This window comes from Rhipicephalus sanguineus, chromosome 5 (genome assembly GCF_013339695.2).
Source record: "Rhipicephalus sanguineus isolate Rsan-2018 chromosome 5, BIME_Rsan_1.4, whole genome shotgun sequence".
Lineage (NCBI taxonomy): Eukaryota > Metazoa > Arthropoda > Arachnida > Ixodida > Ixodidae > Rhipicephalus > Rhipicephalus sanguineus.
Window position 1 is genome coordinate 182,689,161 of NC_051180.1, and position 14,954 is coordinate 182,704,114.

Sequence of the window (14,954 nt, forward strand, 5' to 3'; positions counted from 1 at the left end):
CGTGCAGAGGTGGTTAGAGGTGTGAGATGCGTTTGATGAGATGAGCGAAAATGAATTGCGGCACCGCTTTGGTCTGTCCAAACGAAGTGCATTGGTTGTGTGGTGAACTAAGCACCATTCATGAATGCCTTTAGGTCAGTGGATTTTCCACAGAGACGAAATTGTTGCACACACTGAAAGTCTTCACGAACAGAAGCTTCCAGCGAAGAGTCGGTAGCAGGAAATTTATAGATGATAATGGCAACACATTTCTTGGTTTCCAGCTCCTGCCGCAGCTGCGAGATGGGGGCAACCGGCAGGCCGAGGCACTGGAGTTACTAGCCGCAAACACCAGGCGGCAGGGCCAGGCATCATTGGAAAGCTGCGCCAGGTTCAACTTCTCGGTGACGCGGTCCACAAATTGCAAGGCGTTGGTACCCTCGCCCGGGCCCTCACTGCAGCGGAAGCCACCTGCACAGTGATTTGTAAAGACTAGTTGTACATATATGTAGATTTATTTTTGTTCACACCACGAGTTGTGATACGCTGGTTTGCTTCAATGGTGCCCTGCAATTTTTTTTCAGTTAATTTTCTTTTTCTGCATATCAGAAGCACTGATGTGCTGTTTCATTGTACATAACAGTGTAGCTCAGTGGTAAATCGTGTCCTGCAATGTCATTTAAAAAAATCTCATATGAATTAATGCATTCAGCAAGTTTGTAGTATATGCACATAGTGCACTGTAGTGTATCTTTATGTCTATAGTGTATGCGTGTAGAATACTCGATTTTTACATATCCTAGAAAAAAAGAAGAGCGTTTGTGCATGGTCTAGGTTGCACAATAATTTGGAAATATTGCAAGACCAAAATATAGTTGACGAACACGTGTTCTGTTGCTTAGAAGTGTTTAGACAACATGATTGGGTACAAACAGAAATTAATAATAGAGGAAGAAATATCAGCACCCAACAACTTGCATTTTCTTAGCGAGTTCGATTAGTGCCGGTTCGACTGTGCCTTGTTTTCATGTACTACAATGACTTTTGTGCTGCGAGACTCGTATGATGATGCAGAGGAGCAGCAGGCACTTTGTAACAATTCCATTTGTATATTATAAAAGGACGCTACTTTTATGTTCTTTTCCTTGGCATTAAATTTAAGGGATATTTATTTACTCTGCTTTTTATGTGCATTGCTCGCGATACTTGTAATAAAATTTCACTTCTTACACCACCCTTGTTGTTCACCTCATTTAAAAGCACGATCCTTGTTGCACTAAAGCTAGCGCATGTTGCTGTGCTGATTCAACAGCCTTTTCAGGTTACCACTTTGGCTCCGAATGGCACCATGTGCCATTCACAGGTGAGCTCTCACTTGTGCTTAGTGTGAAGCACCATATTTTACAACCTGGTCGAAGTATTTCATCAGCATGGCATTGTGTGACAAGGGGCATAGGTCGGCAAACTCACTCATGAGTCGATTCACTCAGATTCAGATCGAGCTGCGAGTCCAGGTGAGTAATACTTTGGCGAGTTTGAGTCCGGGTGAAAACATTTTAGTGAGCCTGAGTTCGAGTGAATCCGCCTGAGGAAAATTTTGGTGAGTCTGAGTTCGAGTGAGCCCCAAGAGCAAAATATATTTCACGAGTGAGTCAGGGTGAACTTCACATTTTTTTGCCAACCTATTCAAGGGGGTTATTCATTGATAGGAGAACGCCGTTTCGTTGATATGTGTAGCAAACATTTGAAGTGTAGTAAAAAAACTGCCTTTTGTTCATGCCAGTGACAAACACAATGAACAAAAACAAACACGCACCACACAATGCTGCTGAGGTCGCTGCAGCCGGCGGCGTACTCTGCGCAGGTGCTCAAGCATGCAGGCCCTGTGGTTCTCGAAACAGGTTCACTACACGGTTGCGCTGCTGCTGGCTCCCGTTGTGGTGGTGGTAGCTCAGCTGCTGCTGGCAGCAGCTCAGCATCGTCGGTGTCGTCATCGTCCCCTTCGAGAACAGGCTCATGTGCCGCCAACGCAATGTCGTGCAGAGCTGCACAAGCAGCGATGATGCTTGTGCAGCTCTGCACAAGCTTACAGCGATGCACCACTCCACAACATTGCGCAAGGCGGTGTGGGCCTTGTTGTAGTGGTTATCAGGGGTGCCACGAGCTGGTCGTCCGGGCACTGGTGTCAGGAGCCACGGTTCTAATGTATAGCTGGAGTCTCCTGCACGAGGGCGGCATGACAGCTGTAGTGATAACGTCTTGAATGTGGCAAGCATTGACAGCACTTACCAAGCAAGCCGAAGTTTTGCTTTCAGGTGCTGACGGAGAGGGCTTCCCCGCCATACCCACGAGTCATGACATGACCCCAGGAAACATGGACTGACATCCAGAGGTCGGCATCACATGTCTGCAGAATTCAATTCAGTCAAAATTGTACCCATAAAAGACCTTGGGTACAATGTTGGGTATTATGTTAATGTAACTACATTTGTCTGCACTGTTACTGACTGTTGAACCATAGCTATGAACAAATCATCGACAAGGTAGGACTTGTACCATAAGTTCTAACACGCGGACAATGCAGTGTCAAAGGGTAGTCTGCATGTTTACTGCTTGGAACAACCCATCTTCCAGCCACCAAAGCCTTTTAACCAAATTACTGCTGTATGTTTAAGGCAATGTATCACAAAATATCTACAACACGAAAAACTTGCGACTGAAAAAAGGGTTATGAAACAATGCGTATTTAATGTATGTACATGCTAGGGCGCGTTCCGAGGGACCGAAATAAAGTTTATTCATCCATCCATGTATCGATCCATGTAACGTCCATCACGACAATGAACAATAAGGACATACTACGGCACATTCTGGCAGCGTTAATCTCAACAAATACAAATCGAGACTCAAGCTTCGGGTACACATGGCGAACGAGCAACGGTAATATTACGCACTGTGCAGGCCGCTGAACCAAAATGTACTCCGCGTCGCATGATTTCATTGCTTATCCTAAGCGAAGTGCCCTGAAACGAACCAATTCCCGTTCTGGATAGATCGAAAATACCGCTCCCACTATACTCAGTTGCAACAGCCTTAGTAAAGCGGAAAGTTTAAGCGATATATAAATGAAACAATTCGCTACGCATACAATGCATGAATAATACTCACGATCACGGTGTTCAATGCGTAGACTCCCTTACGCGACATGTAATGCGTCGTGTCCGCGGAGCTCAGACCATGGGACTTCTGGATGGCGATGAGCGTACCATCCACGCACCCGACCACAACGGGAATCCGCCCGAGCCGCGCGAACGCCGCCTTTGTTCGCTCTTCGATTCTGTGGTCTCCGGAAAGGCCACCCACCATTTTTGCCCGTGAACGACAGTAATGGCGTGTTCCTGACGGACGACTGCGACAGGCCGATGAATTCCTCGCTGCCGACAGCTCGCTGGAAGCATCCGATCGCAAAAAAATCTCAGCGCGCACAACACCTTCCGCTCTGTTTAAATCCCACTGGTTCGTTGGCACCCGACGACGGGGTCGAGTTCGTCGCACAACCAACGTACAGCACGTTTCGAGAAACGAAAGCGACGCTGGAATTCACACTCGCTCATCTCTTCAAACGCATTTCGCACCTCCTACCATTCTGCATCTGCTTCGAGAAACGCCAACGTAGCAGGGAAGCACCGTTGCAAGCGCCATTTTCTCAAAATCAGCTGTTGCGGCAGCCGCAACCGCCAAATACATGCCGTGCGACGCCATTGTTCGCGCGAGAGAACGCGAGCGAACGGGCTCGCTCTCCGTTCACTTTTAGCAGACGACATGCTCGTTATGACGCGGCATGACGTCACCAAAAAAGAAAACATCAAGGAAAAAAAAGAAATGGCCACGCCCCTTAGAGTGGCGTGAGTTGTCCGGCTTCAGCCAATCGCGTGCGATCATCAGAACGAACGCGAACGAACGGCGCAGAACAGAGATCTCCGATCGCCCCCCCATTCTGCCATACCAACCAGATTCATCAGGTAGCTCGACCCTACCCACTCACTACGCCATCGACGCACATGCACGACGTCTCACAAACGCTTTATATCTCTCACACCTTCTTCCTCTCGCACTGCTCTTGGTTGGCGGGGAGGGGGGAGGCAGGTGGGGTGGCGTCGCCGTCTGGGAGCGGTGAAGTGAAATACACCACCATGACACTAAAGAGCGCAGACAGGGAGCGCTTCGTGTCATTGTGTACGTGTAGGATTGAACTGATTTTTTCCTTGTTATAGTCATAGACACAGATTTTTCTGGGTTCAGTGTCATCTGCCATTGGCTGCACCACTCAGATTTTTAGACGCGAAGTATCTTATGGCGGAGTTCAATCCGGTGGTGGTGGTGGTGGTGGTGTGCGGCGTGACCACCCTTACTGCGCATGCGCATACCCTCTCCCCTCCCCCTCCCCCTCTCCACTCCACCTCTCCCTTCCCCTCCCCCTCTCCTCTCCACCTCTCCCCTCCTCCTTTCCACTCTTCCTCTGAAACGCGGGCTAGACATGCCGAAATTCTCTCCTGCGCAACGCCGCAATGAGCACCAGCGCATGCGCGTCCCTTCCCCTCTCTCTCCTCTCCTACGCTGCCCCCCTCTCGCATGCGTGCCGACCGCGTTCCCCGCTCGCCCTGCGAGAATTAACGGCCAGGCTAGAGGGAAGACAGGACGCGCGTAGCGTTCCTCTTTGCATTCCACGACGCGAGGTCGGTAGCATGCGCAAAGAATGCCAACGGAACGCGAACGTGCAAGTGATCCGGCTTCGCATCGCCTCATGGTTCCCTTTAGCGGGAAATGGTGTAATTTTTTGTAAACCAGCCTTTAAGTTCATTTGATCGTCTGTTGATGTTATTCTATTATATAATACACAATCATTCGCGAATAGTCGAATTCAAACGCTTGTACACATTGTTATATTGTTAATAAATAATAAAAACTGAGGCCCTAATACACTGCCCTATGGTACCCCTGATACTACTGGCAGAGGACTTGACTTATAACCGCCTATTTCGACGTATTGTTCTCTATAATCAAGATAAGATTTGAACCAGTGAGTTATATTGGGATTTCTCAAGAAGGCATCAATTATGGACAGCAATTTTGGGTGAGATACTTTATCAAATGCTTTGGAAAAATCTAGAAAGATCAGATCCATCTGTCCACGGCCATCGATTGTTTCAGATATATTATGAACTAATTCTACAAGTTGCGTTATGGTAGACAGACCTTTGCGGAATTCATGCTGAGCTGGAGATAATAAATTATGTGTTTCGAGATAATCTGAAAGGTGTTTACTAACAATATGCACCAACAGCTTAGAGCAGGTACTCAAAAGGGAAATAGGCCTGTAATTACCCACGTCGGTCGAAATACCATCCTTGTGACTGGGTACAATTCTGGCTTGTTTCCAAGCCTTAGGAAAATCGGAACGGGTAATCGATGAATGAAAGATTAAAGTCAAATATTTAGCTACCCACTCAGCGTACCGGTATATGGCCATGTAGAACCATGGACGCAGCTAGAATAGTAAGAAGTGCTTCAAGAATATCAAAATACTTATAAACCAAGCTCTAAAATACCACTACTGAAGCTGACACCTGGCGAATGCATTTTGTGATTTGTGTCTGTAAAAGGAAGCATCAGCGTCCTAGCGAAAGTCATGAACCCGTCTTCAGCGGCGGTGCTTGCCAAAACAGCGCCCACAATTCATAAGCTGGAAGTCTCCCCAGCGACATACACAGAATTATGGCTAATCTTTCCTGCTCGAGTCACTAGTAATAGTCACTAATAGTAACAGCTGCTGACTTACCTGTATTGCGCAAGCCTGCTCAGGAAAATGTAGATGCGGCAGTCAGAGGGTCCGTGTTTCGAGTAAACGCATTGTTCGAACGAAGGCAGGAGATGACGAAAGGCAGGAGAACGATGGCAGGAGATCACGCGCGCCTCGTGCCGCGTACTTACGCTTAATGATGATGTGAGAACATTAAAAATATGTCAGATGCGAAGCAACGAGAAGAATCATCCGCTATGTATTGAGGAATGATGGGCAAGATGACCCAAAATAAAGCTCGAAGTGAACAAGAGAAAGAAATTCAATCAACTCCGCTTCGCGGACACCGATGAAACTGCGAAGCTGGTGGCCTTTCCTTCGTCAGGCTGAAACATTTCTATGATTTGCAAGTCCTTCAGATCTTTACATGGCAAATGAGAATTCTTTGTAGTTCATTTTCTGTTGCCTTCGTTTTTAGTCGACCAGTGGTGAGTAGTGTGATTTAGCCAATGTCGGTGGCGCATACGCGTTTATGATTCCCACAAGCGTTATCACGGATCCCGGACATGAGAGGCTCGACCAAGAACAGCTTCGCTGCTAAAAAAGGCTCTTTCGCTCGCTTAGCTTGGACTTTAGATAAAAATATCAACTATTACGATAGATTGGCACATAAATAGACGCATTTTCAAACATGCATTCACATGCCTACAATAGAAAGAGAATACCGAGGTACACTTAATGACACTTCTTCCTATTTGGAATACAAAAGAATTTCATTTCTAAAACAATGTACCACCCGTTTCGTTGCCAATTTCCCGAGGTGGGTTGCACCAGGTTACTAAGGAACAACCAACCAATCAGCCAATTTTTGCGAGATATTAGTTCAAGTTTAAAACTTCCTCCTGTCGCTAAAAAAAACAATAAGTTTACGTACGCGTGGGATCGAGGCTGGCGAATTAGTTTTCGCTTAAATAAACAATACTATCAGTTATGCTTCCTTGTTATCGAAACCATCCAATTGCGCGAACTACTGCAGTGGCCAGCTAAACTGAAAAAAAAATACCAAAAAAACGTTGGCCTGCACGTTCTACCAAAAATAAAGGGATATATACAACTAACTGTGTTTGCGAAGATGAAGCTTCGTATATACTCTAAAACTAATTCGCTTGAAATGATAATCAAATTTGTAAAATTGTGACATTTGCTTTGTAGCTTATATATACAAATTCGCAAACTTCAAGTACTGCCAGCTCTCCCAGTGCATCCGTGCTCATTGCAACTGTCAGAACACGACTTTCGCTTTTTCCAAATACCACATGTTTCCTCTATCTTAATCGAGTGGCTGTCGCATTTGAGCGCATTTTGAGATGTTGCGTGTACACTTTAAACTCCGTTTAAAGAAACCTGATTTTAGGAAGTTCCCTATCTAAAGAAGAAGTTTCCAATCCCCGGCAGGTACCAACAGGTTTCAATGTTGCCATCAACCCGAATTACCGAAGCCAACTTGGCATCAAACAAGCTTTAACAAAATTTCACCTGAAATGAATGTGTAAACAGCGGCGATTTCTTTCCAATTTTTACACAGACGTGTTTTCCTCTGAACCTGTCGTCTAACTCTATTTCAGTAAAACATCTAGCAGCCCTAGACAGGACCAAAGTTTTATTTTGACGGCGCCTAAGTTTGGAACAACTAACTCAAGTTAATGCATTGAGCTGGGCTAGTTGGTATTGATTGTAGCGGTTGTCCTGTCTCCTTCTATGTCGTCATTTGTGCGTGTTCGCTAGCAATATGGAAGCAACTAACTCAAGAGTCGAGAGCGCTCTTACCTACCAGATTTCTGGTTTAATGGCACTGTTGCGACCGGCCTTTGCAGGCACCGGAGACACGGGAGAAAGATGCAGAGGCAGCCTGAAGAGACTGAAGGGAAACTTACGATGTTTATTTACATTGTGTACATGGCGAGCATTTCGTGTTACATGACGAACATCTTCTGTCGAATGAACCCGCGGGGGCTCTTTTCCCCAGATTCCTAGACGGGGGAATTACTCCGAGTTGGGGCGGTCCCATCGTGTCACACAGAGCACTATTCACGGTGCAGCCCACACCCGCCCAGGTTAATGTGCTCGAGGAGGGCGTATCAACCGCACTCTCTCTCTGTGGCACCAAGGGGGTCCTTCTTTGACATGTGAAGGCCGCAGGGTGATAGGTCACACGCGCGGACAACTGGAAGCGCCAAAAGGTCCACCGCCCCGAAGTATTGAGCGCTCGCTTTGCGGTAACGGGTCATCATCCGTGCTCACGCCGTTGTCTCTTCAAGGAAGATGTCGCGACCGGAAACCGTTAAGATCATGTCGTCAATCACCTTCCGGCGTCGAACTACATGGCACCTCACTTCCCGGTCCGGAAGGACAATGCACGTGCTCGAATGGCTATCAGCAGGTAAGCAGCCCATCGGCGCCTTGTTCGAAGAACTGAGGCGCCGATCGTAACACCCTGTGAATCATCCTGCAGACAGGAACTATACGTGGTTGCTTTCGTTATTTTATTGTTAATGCGACCGATGACACTGGTTGTGTCCTCGGAACTTTCTTCCTTTCCCACTTCCATTTCGTTTCAATACAGTTTAACCCCCCTCCCTCCCTGTAGTGGACGTCATGTTGTGACCAGGGCTTAAAGTCAGGGGTGGCCAGGGGGGGCCCGGCCCCCTCTCCAATTTTTGAGGAGGGGCCCGGCTCCCCCTCGGCAGTCCGACGCTGGCATTGCGGCACCCATTTGACAAGTGCTGGAGTTGAATTTTTTGGCAGTAGTGCTTTTGCGGGGAAATTATACTCTGCAATTTTCCGAATAACGATTTAATCGCGAATGTTTGGTTGAAGGGGTGTCAGCAAAACAGAAGAAAACAGGTATCGTCGTACTGCTGAATGCAATTCACTGAGACACTGAACACTACGGGCCACGCCTCCTGAAACCACGGGTCACCACCCTGTTCGACAGAGCGCCTTGGCACAGCATACTGTTCCACGAGGCACCTGAGTGTGAAGCTGCCTGCTCGTGAATCAGTAATGGTTCACCTTGGTCTGTTTAGTTTGCCACTCAATTTTCATTCTTGTAGTTGTGCATCGCAAGCCTGTAATTGCAAAGACGCATGTATTTTGCTACTTTATTAGGCAAGTGGTAATGAAACTAAAATATAGCATTGTCGTGCCTGAAATTCTGAATCCAGTGAGTCCACTAATGTAACTTATTTTGAACTCACACATCTTTAAGCCTTTACATCTTGAGTTATTTTTGAGAAATCATTCCCGAAATAACTTCATTTAATGCTTGATTGGATTGACACGTTGAATGAATGCTCGAAATACAGTCGGAATAATATACGTATTTGTATAGCATTCATAAACATTTGTTCAGTTTTAGAGACAAAATGCTTCACTGCACTGTGGTCATCGCAAACAGCTCTCTTAAACGCTTAATGTATAGTATACATATATAAAGTGAAATCTCGTTGATACGATTCTGCATAATACGTTTTTCAGCCTAATACGTTTTTTTGTTTTTATTCCCGGTAAACATCCCTTGGAAATAACGCATTTTCATGCGCTTAGTACTATCACATTTTTGCCCAAAATTGGATAATACGACCGCGAAAGTCGGTCTTGACCGATATATCTAAAAATCCTGCCTTTATTCTCCGGTATGCCAGCTCGCACCGCGTTCCAACAACCCACGATCTGCGCATAGCAGAGCCGCTGAGGCCAGCGGTTCTGCTATATATATATGTATAAATATATATATATATATATATATATATATATATATATGTGTGTATGTGTGTGTGTGTGTTTGTGTGTGAGGGCTGTAGGATACCCCGGCTTTGATCTGCGTGATACAAGACTTTGCACTGTAGTCGTGAGAAAAAATTATACATCTATATATATATATATATATATATATATATATATATATATATATATATATATATATATATATATAATTTTTTCTCACAACTCCAGTGCAAAGTCTAGTATCACGCAGATCAAAGCCGGGGTATCCTACAGCCTTTATATATATATATATATATATATATATATATATATATATATATATATATATATATATATATATATATATATATATATATATATATATATATATATATATATATATATATATATATGTATTGTAGAGAAGCATTGGAACCTTGTAATGGGCCGTCCTCTCCAGCGCCTTCTAATGGGTCGCCCTCTTCGCCTCTTATCGGAGAGCACGCCCCTCGAGCTCGTGCTCGTGAGAGTCTGCGCTTCGTCGTGACTGTTGTGCATCGTCGCCGTCAATCCAGCCGTCAATAAACGCCTTTACAAAGTGGTGGAGAGTGCTGTACCGTCACCACAACTTCGCTCTCCATTCGATGCCCCTAGAGCTCCGATCCCGTACCGTGCCATCTACCATGCCGCAAGACGCCGCTCTGCAAACGCCGCCTCCTGCCCCGACCGCTTGTCCCGGTGTCCCCCGTATCCGCGACACTCCTGTTTTCACCGGCGCGGATGGCACTGACGTGGAGGACTGCCTCGCGATTTACGAACGGGTGAGTGTTCCCAATAAATGGGACGAAGCAGGCAAGCTGACAAACTTGGTTTTCTACCTCGCGGGTGTGGCTGGCATGTGGTACAACAACCATGCATCCGATTTCCCGACGTGGTCCGATTTCAAGACCGCCATCGTCAACGTGTTTGGCCGCACTGCCGTTCGTAAGCTTCAAGCCGAACAGCGCTTACGTGAACGAGCTCAGCAGGCAGGGGAATCGTTCACGAGCTACATCGAAGACATCCTTGACCTGTGCAAGAAAGCCGACGCGAGCATGTCGGAGTCTGACAAGATCCGACACGTTATGAAAGGCTCGCCAAGAACCCTCGTACCGTGACAGAGGTGATCACGCTCTGCCAAAGCTACGAGGAGCTGCGCCGGCAGCGGTTGCTGACCCGTCGACCGCCATCACGCGATGCTGATCTCGCAGGCTTGTCGGCAATTCCTGAACACTCCACCTTGCTCGCCGAAATCAAGTCGTTCGTGCGTGAGGAAATTGCCCGCCAGGTCTCTCTACTGGCTTTCACTCCACCGCAGCATGTTGACCAGCCGCCAACTACACTTCTGCCTCCCCTCCGCCGAGCGATTCAGCAAGAAATCGCGGAGGTCATTCCCGAATACCACCAGCCGCCTCTAGTGCCTGCACCACTAAGCTACGCGCAAGCTGTAGCCAGGCCGCCCCCAGCGATTTCTGTGGCTGGCCCGCGGAGTTACGCCGAAGCCGTCGTCGGACCACAGGCCTTCGACGCGGCTGTGCCGCCTACATACGTCGACGTCGTCCCCAGGCCCCGACTACTGCCCACAATGCACTCATATCAGCAGCCGCCTCGTCCATCCCGTTCTGCGACATGGATGGGACCCGCGAACCGCTGGCGCACTTCCGACAACCGCCCAATTTGCTTTGCGTGCGGTTGCGCCGGTCACGTCGCACGCTACTGCAATCGCGTGCAGCCGCCTCGGGTCGCATCATCCCTGACCAGCTCATCAAGCAGCCCTTATTATGACCAAGCGCCGCCTATGTCACCGACGTCCCGCCCCGCACCATCTACCCGCCGTTCACCGTCTCCACGACGTCGCTCACTGTCGCCGATGCGGCCACGTCCGGGCTCACGCGACCAGGAAAACTAGTCGTCGCAGCCCACGAGGCAAGGGCTGCGACGCTATCGAACTGCGAAAGCCCTCAGCGAAGCCCCTCGAACGTGATTGACGTGTTTGTCGACAGTGTTCACGCGTCCGCCCTTATCGACACTGCAGCCGCCGTATCCGTTATGGACGCCAAGTTTAGCCGACTACTGCGAAAAGTGACGACGCCGCTTTCGGGGCTCTCCCTCCGTACAGCCAGCGCTCAAAGTATTCACCCAACAGCGGTGTGCACAGCTCGCGTCATTATTCAGGATGCTCTGTACGCCGTCGAATTGATCATAATTCCTGCCTGCTCTCACGACGTCATCCTAGGATGGGATTTTCTCTCCCGCCACGACGCCGTCATTCATTGCGCACCAGCCGAAATAGAGCTCTCACCATTCTCTGAATTGGCGCCGGCAGACAGTCCATCGGCTGCGGGCAAGGTACTTGTCAAATACGACACCAAGGTGCCTACAAACTCGTCGACGGCGGTGTCAGTGTACTGCGCCAGTCTCTCCGACACCGTTGCACTTCTCTCGCCATCTGACCGTGTTTGCACGAGGAAAGGCATGCTGGTGCCTTTCGCGACCGTGCAAGTCACTCAGGGCACTACGTCAATTTTTGTTTTCAACCCATCTCCGTTCAGTGTTACGTTGGTCCGAGGGGAATGTCTCGGCAGCGTGGAACCCCTCGAAGACGCACAAGTTATGGACGAACCAGATGAAATGCACTGCCACAGTTCCAGTACGCTCAGCGCTGTTTCGACGTCTGGTTCATCACCCGCAGATGTCTTTGGTTCCTCCATTGCTGACGACCTTACACCGGTCCAGCGTTCCCAACTTCTGGGCCTGTTGGACGAATTTCGCTCTTCTTTCGATGTCGCTCAAACTTCTCTCGGCCGCACTTCCGCCGTTACGCATCGCATCGACACTGGCGCCCAACCACCACTGCGGCAACGTCCATATCGCGTATCTCCCACAGAACGCCGTGTAATCAACGAGCAAGTCGATGACATGCTTCGACGAGATGTTATTCGACCTTCTAGCAGCCCCTGGGCGTCTCCTGTCGTTCTTGTTGCGAAGAAGGACGGTTCTGTGCGGTTCTGTGTGGACTACCGACGACTCAACAAGATCACTCGTAAGGACGTGTATCCACTACCGCGAATAGACGACGCGATTGACAGCCTGCAAGGAGCAGAATTCTTTTCATCTCTCGATTTGCGCTCAGGGTACTGGCAAGTACCCATGGCTGATGACGCTCGACTGAAGACTGCCTTTGTCACGCCCGACGGCTTGTACGAATTCAACGTCATGCCGTTCGGGCTGTGTAATGCGCCCGCCACCTTTGAGCGCATGATGGATACCGTTCTGCGCAACCTGAAATGGCACACATGCTTGTGCTACCTCGACGACGTCGTTGTTTTCGCTCCGGACTTCTCCACGCATCTTCAACGCCTGCGGCATGTTTTGACGCGTTTGAGCGACGCCGGTCTACAACTGAATCTAAAGAAGTGCCGATTTGCACACGGCAGCTGACAATACTCGGTTACGTCGTGTCCAAGGACGGTATTCTTCCCGATCCAGCCAAGCTTCGGGCCGTGACCGAGTTCCCCAAACCTACGTCCGTCAAAGAACTGCGCAGTTTCGTAGGACTGTGTTCCTACTTTCGGCGCTTCATTCGAAACTTCGCGACCGTCATATCACCGCTGACGAAGCTCCTCGGAAGTAACGGGTCCCTCAATTCATGGTCGTCAGAGTGCGACGACGCTTTCGCGATGCTCCGTCGTCTGTTGACGTCGCCTCCCATACTACGCCACTACGACCCTACGGCCCCTACAGAGGTACACACAGACGCCAGCGGTGTTAGCCTTGGCGCTGTCCTTGCGCAGCGCAAACCAGGGTTCCCTGAATATGTCGTGGCATATGCAAGTCGTACGCTCACCAAAGCCGAGACCAATTACACCGTCACCGAAAAGGAATGCCTAGCGATCATCTGGGCCCTTACGAAGTTCCGACCTTATTTGTATGGTCGCCCATTTGATGTCACCACCGACCACCATCCACTCTGCTGGTTGTCATCATTGAAGGATCCATCAGGCCGCCTTGCCCGCTGGGCACTTCGCCTACAGGACTACGATATCCGCGTGCTGTACCGCAACGGACGCCAGCATGCTGACGCCGACGCACTCTGGCGCTCCCCCTTGCTTGACGACAATACCCACAGCTCAATGTCTCACAATGCCGTTTCTTCCATCGACGTTCACACTATCGCTACCGAACAGCGCAAGGATCAATGGATTCGCGTCACTGCTAGACTTGCTCACTGATCCTTCGGCAACACCATCCACTCGCGCGTTGCGTCGTCAAGCCCACCATTTCGCATTCGCGACGACCTCCTCCACCGACGCAATTACAACGCCGACGGCCGCCAGTGGCTACTAGTAATACCCCGCAGTCTGCGTTCTGAAATATGCGAATCGTTCCACGCTGATCCGCAGTGTGCGCACTCTGGGGTATCGAAAACATACCACCGCATTCGCCAACGGTACTTTTGGCGAGGCATGTACCGCTACGTGCAGAAGTTCGTTCGCTCCTGCATCGATTGTCAGCGCCGCAAAACTTCAACGCACCAGTCACCAGCAGGTCTGCAACCTTTACCTTGCCCTGACCGGCCGTTTGGGCGCGTTGGCATCGACTTGTATGGGCCACTCCCTCTGACTTCGGCTGGTAACCGCTGGGCCATCGTCGCTGTAGACCACCTTACGCGATACACCGAAACTGCCGCCCTCCCAGCGGCTACAGCGCGCGATGTAGCCTCCTTTCTGCTCCGCCGGTTCATGCTGCGCCACGGTCCACCCCAGGAGCTGCTCAGCGATCGAGGCCGTGTCTTCCTGTCGGAAGTCGTCGAAGCCATCCTCAAAGAGTGCAACGTTGTTCACCGCAAAACTACTGCTTACCACCCGCAGACGAATGGGCTCACGCAACGCTTTAACCGCACGCTCGGCGATATGCTCTCGATCTATGTCGCCGCCGATCACAAAATTGGGATTCCATTCTACCTTTCGTCACCTACGCCTACAATACCGCCCCTCAAAGCACCACTGGTTTCTCACCATTTTTCCTATTGTACGGCAGGCACCCGTCGCACACAATCGACACAATCCTTCCATACAAGCCGGATGTGTGCGCCTATTTCTTAGTGTGGCGCCTATTTCTGCCACAGCCAGACTTGCTGAGGAGTGTCGCGAGCTTGCGAAGACCTTTACTACGCAGGACCAAGAGCGGCAGAAAAGCATTCGCCGGTGACACCACCACTTCTGCGTCAACTGTTCCTACCTGGAGCACTCGTAATGGCTCTCGGTCCCTACCACTGCAACTGGCCTCTCTTCGAAACTGCTGCCCAAATACGAAGGCCCCTACCGTGTCGTCGAATGCACATCCCCGGTCAACTACCTGATTGAACCCA

General features: G+C 49.4%; 1 long non-coding RNA gene across 1 annotated transcript; it reads right to left on the minus strand.

Annotated features, from left to right (window-relative positions):
• Positions 1 to 274: 274 nt before the first annotated feature.
• On the minus strand, positions 275 to 2,312 carry LOC125758573 (uncharacterized). The gene is made up of 3 exons (XR_007416233.1): positions 2,269 to 2,312; positions 1,796 to 2,200; positions 275 to 450 (listed from the first exon to the last, which is right to left on the minus strand). It is a non-coding gene; the product is annotated as an uncharacterized LOC125758573 (long non-coding RNA).
• Between the last annotated feature and the right edge of the window lie 12,642 nt (positions 2,313 to 14,954).